Genomic DNA, 4591 nt, shown 5'->3' on the forward strand with positions numbered 1-4591 from the left:
TTGCATATGTACGTATCAGAAGCACTTCTTTCCCTCCATTCCAACCATTTTTGTTGCATATTCCAATTTACTGCCAACCGCCGCTTAAGAAATTTAACTTCAATAAATATTTGGCGCCTATACTTTTGATAAGCGTTCAGCGGAGCTTCTCCGAGCTTCTCTTTCCGTTTGCTTAAATGCCAAAGTTTCCACCCAAAAATCGCTTGCGTGGTCCGATGGAGAAACTGATAAATTTAAATTGAGTTTCTCAACGAAAATGCCTACATCCACGCCGGATTTAATTTTTGATCCATCTGTAAATACCGCCATGTTCTCGAAGCACTGGGCCCCCGACCCGAATCCACCCACTGTGGCTAACGAATTTTGTTCGGTTTGGGGGTTAGTCCAGGCCTTTGGCGTGATATATATGTAGTCAGTGGGCAAGCAAGTGAAAAATTTATGCGCCAGCAATATACTTTCCTTAGAGCGTCTTCTAAAATTTCTCTCATAAGCCAAGCTTACTGGTAGTATGTACATATGTATGTATATTCAACACTAAAAGCCATTATAGCGACAAAAGCAATGCACTAAACGGCTGCAGCACCAAATAAGAGGAAGAAGAATATTTAATTACTTTTAAATAATATGACTTTTAAGTTAAAGCGCGCGAGTAAACGTGTTAGCTGGCATTTTATAGTGCTACGGGGCGTATACATTACATTCACAACTACGGGGTGAGCACGAGTTGTTATATGGCCTTTTCTATAACTTTTTTAAGTATTTATTTAAATAAAATTTCGCAGTTATGCACAACTGAAGATAATGCACTGTCTAAGGTAAGTGTGCCACCATTGAGCGCTTTTGTCGAAAAATATAACAACTCGTGGGATTTGCTTATATATGTATGTATGTATGTACATTAGGGTGGTCTTCAGAGAATAATGCCCAATTGTTTATTTAAACATTTTTTAATTTTAACTATTTTTTAAGGGTCTCCGAAATATCCCCAAAAAAATCAAATATACAAACAGAAATATACAAAAGAAAAAAAGAAAAAATGGTTTAAATTAAAAAACGTTTAAATAAACAATTGGGCATTATTCTCTGAAGTCCTCTGAAGAGAAGCAGAGTTTTCAGATTGAAAACTTTTGATTTTCATGGATTCTATGCCATTTCTACGAAAAGTCTTTTTTCCCCCATACAAAATACATGGGAAACTTTGAGCGCTTTGAGCGACCTCTAAATATATTTTGATTTTAAAATAAAAAAACAGGGGTATATTTTTTTTCGGTATAGAACAATCCTAGGGGGTGAGAGCATTAAATTTCCGATTTTACTTTTCTCCCATACATTTTTGGAGCATACTATTGAAAATTAAAATAAAAACCAAATTGCTTATTATTTAAAGATTTTTAGGCCGTAATAAAATGACAGTATGCATACTATGTCTGTGTGTATATTTCTCAAATTGGTTTAGAAAGTTTCTTTTGTCCAAAATATGAACAATGGGACGTCAAAGTTTTTCCTTCCAGGCTACAATGGCAATATGCATATTAAAGAATCCAATATATATATCAATACAATATGTATATGCATATGTATATGTTTTATGAACAAATCTACCAGTGTATGTGTGAACATATCGCACACAATCTTCAAAGGTGACATAACTCAAAATTACACTTTCATCAGAAAATGCGAAAAACTATTTCTTAGCACTGTAGCAGTTAATCATATGGGCAAGCAAGACTTAAGCTTAGGTTTTTTTCAACAAATTATAACAAAAATTTTTTCCAGCTTTTGCTGAGAGATAAATAAAAGCTCTGTGTACATTTTTAGTGTATAATTAAAAAAAGCCAAATTTTGAGTTGTGTCACTTTTAAAGATGCTGTGCGATATACATACATATATGTAGTATAAGTTTATTAAATACATATTAGAGCTATCCAAATATACTCACTCTACTTTGTTGTTGTCGTTGCAAGCCCATCAAGTCTGATTAAAAGCACACAATACAGAAGCTAATAAAAATCTTAAACAGCTACTTAGTAGCTATGAGATAATTGCACAGAAACTTACTTATTTTGTTGTTTCATTTTGTTACAGGCAAAAATGGAGGTCGAAGACCTATTCACAGATCTAGCCGATGGCATCAAATTACTTAAGTTGCTGGAGATCATATCGTCGGAGAAACTGGGAAAGCCGAATAGCGGTCGAATGCGTGTTCACAAAATCGAAAATGTCAACAAGAGTCTGGCCTTCCTGCACACCAAGGTAAGTAAGCAACTGCGATAGCAGAATTACAACAACTGCAAATAAGATTCGTCATTTTGTTTTGTTTGGCAGACGCGTTTACTTTTACTGAATGTATGTATGTATGTATGTGTGTAGCTGCGATCCAAAACATACACATTTAATTATCCATGTATGTAAGCATTTAAGTCTAGAACCGGTTCTAAAGGAAGATTTATAAGACTAGCTCAGAACCAGGCCATTTTGGTGAAGTCCAAGCTCTTGTTATATAGGCTTTGCTATTATTAGCAACAGATTCAGATACAAATATACATTGGCTTCTATAAATACTTACCTGTGAGATACTGAATTGCTGCTGTGTCAACTTTCCAGCAATCACGATATTTACATAGATTGTATGTAGCAGAATGTGGAACTAGTATAGTTAATTGTTGTTATACTGACCCGTCCCAATTTTTCTCCGAGTGAGGGAGCAGCATAGAAACCGACAACTAACTGGCGCAGTGTTCGTGCCGTGGCATATGGCCATTGATGGCGTACGAGAGCAAACCACTGGGGGCCTTATACAATCAATCGAATTGAAAAGAATTGCTCTGTGCACGCGCAGCTGTCGCGCTAATATTAACGTGCGCCTGCGCAATGAATGCATGCATTTGCGATCGATTGCATTCGTAGCAGTATTGCGCGCTGCGTGCTTTGTATGAAAAGCACGTCGTTGCTGCTGCCTTTCCCCAACCAAAATGCATACCATAAATAAATGCGTAAACGCGTGCCTGCACACATTTTTTTGTATAGTTTTAAATGTGTTTGTTTATATGTATGTATGTGTATAAATATGTACTTGAATATGCCTGGCATATACGCACCTCTCTACGTACATATGTACATTCAAACATGCACACACTTATTATAGTATATGTTTGGCGATTCCCAGTGGGAAAATGTAATTGACGGTAATCGAAAAAATAATCAGTAGAACAGCCGTTTCGGCATTCGAAAATGCATTTTTTTCCCACGGCCATGTCCTACAAAAAGTGGTGCATTCAATTTTGCATTACCTAGTATCGAGAAATGAATGTGATTTAATATGAATTTTTTTGGACTTTTTGGATACATTGGAATGCCGATTACATATTAATCAGTAAAAGAATCATAAACTCATAAGAAGAGCATTACATTATTTATCACTACGGTGACCATTCGTACGTATATTTTGGCGGTACAGTACCGATTTTGAGAAAATTGTCCCGCTGAATATTTTTTAAAAGTCGGGACGTATAAGTGCCCTGATTTTTCATATTTGTACAGATTATATCGCGATTTTAAGTGCTTTCTTTATTAGTTTAAAAAGAGTCGCCCTGTACTCTGACCCAAAAACAATTTTTCTAACAAACGTGGCAGAAAATTCGGTATCACAAAGAACATAGAATATAAAGGAGCCATAAACATTCCTTTTTAGGATCTTTGGTTATGTTTTATTCAAAGATATAAATAGGCAAGAGACAACATTCTTTGGCTATTGTTTTTATTTTATGAAATTGTAGCTCGTTATTTAACAAAGACCATGCAAGTAAAAATTTCAAACGTTGTACAAAAATTAGCTAAGTTCGACAGTTTCATCAAAATTTTGAGATTTTTAATTAGATTGCTAAGAAATATTCCAGGTATGCAGATTTGCAGCCTATTCAATTCAAAGTTAAAATTTTAAGTTGTTTTGACTTACCATTAATTTTGTAAAATTTTTCTAATTTTTTTAGATAGTAAGCTATATTTTCATAAAAAATAATAAAACATTTTTAAACAAAGAAAAATAGCCATTTTCGTTGTTGGTGTTTCCGACAGGGTAGGAGTGTGATGTAATGTGGAACGATTTTCCGTCATCCCTTGTCAAATTTGGTTTGGAGACAAACCGGTTTCGGCGTTGTGCCATCATCAGTGTCATTTTTCGTTCTGTAGCCAAAACTCGCCGAAATGTCTCTTCCCTATTGACATTCTCGCCACCGTATATATTTTGTGTATACATTTTTGCGATAATTTTTCAAGTTTTTTCTCTTTGTTTTGTTTTAAATAAAACTGTATTAAAAGTTGTTATGTTTTTTTATTCTAAAAACAAAATTGTATGTTCGGATTCGATGCATTACAAATGTCCCGATCTTTATCCACAGAAATCTGGTCACCGTATTTATCACGCATGTAATGCATTACTACTTTTATCACTGGGTTGTAAGTCGGTTAGTACGTGTGCGCCATTTACACACCTCTTGCCATTTCTTTTGTTTCTTTTTATTTGGCTTAGCTTTGGTGTAACTGCTGCATTATATTAGCTATGCATGTATGTACATATGTATTTTTATTTTTT

The sequence above is a fragment of the Rhagoletis pomonella genome, unplaced genomic scaffold (assembly GCF_013731165.1).
Source record: "Rhagoletis pomonella isolate Grant_MI unplaced genomic scaffold, Rhpom_1.0 Rhpom_scaffold_00012, whole genome shotgun sequence".
Taxonomy (NCBI): domain Eukaryota; kingdom Metazoa; phylum Arthropoda; class Insecta; order Diptera; family Tephritidae; genus Rhagoletis; species Rhagoletis pomonella.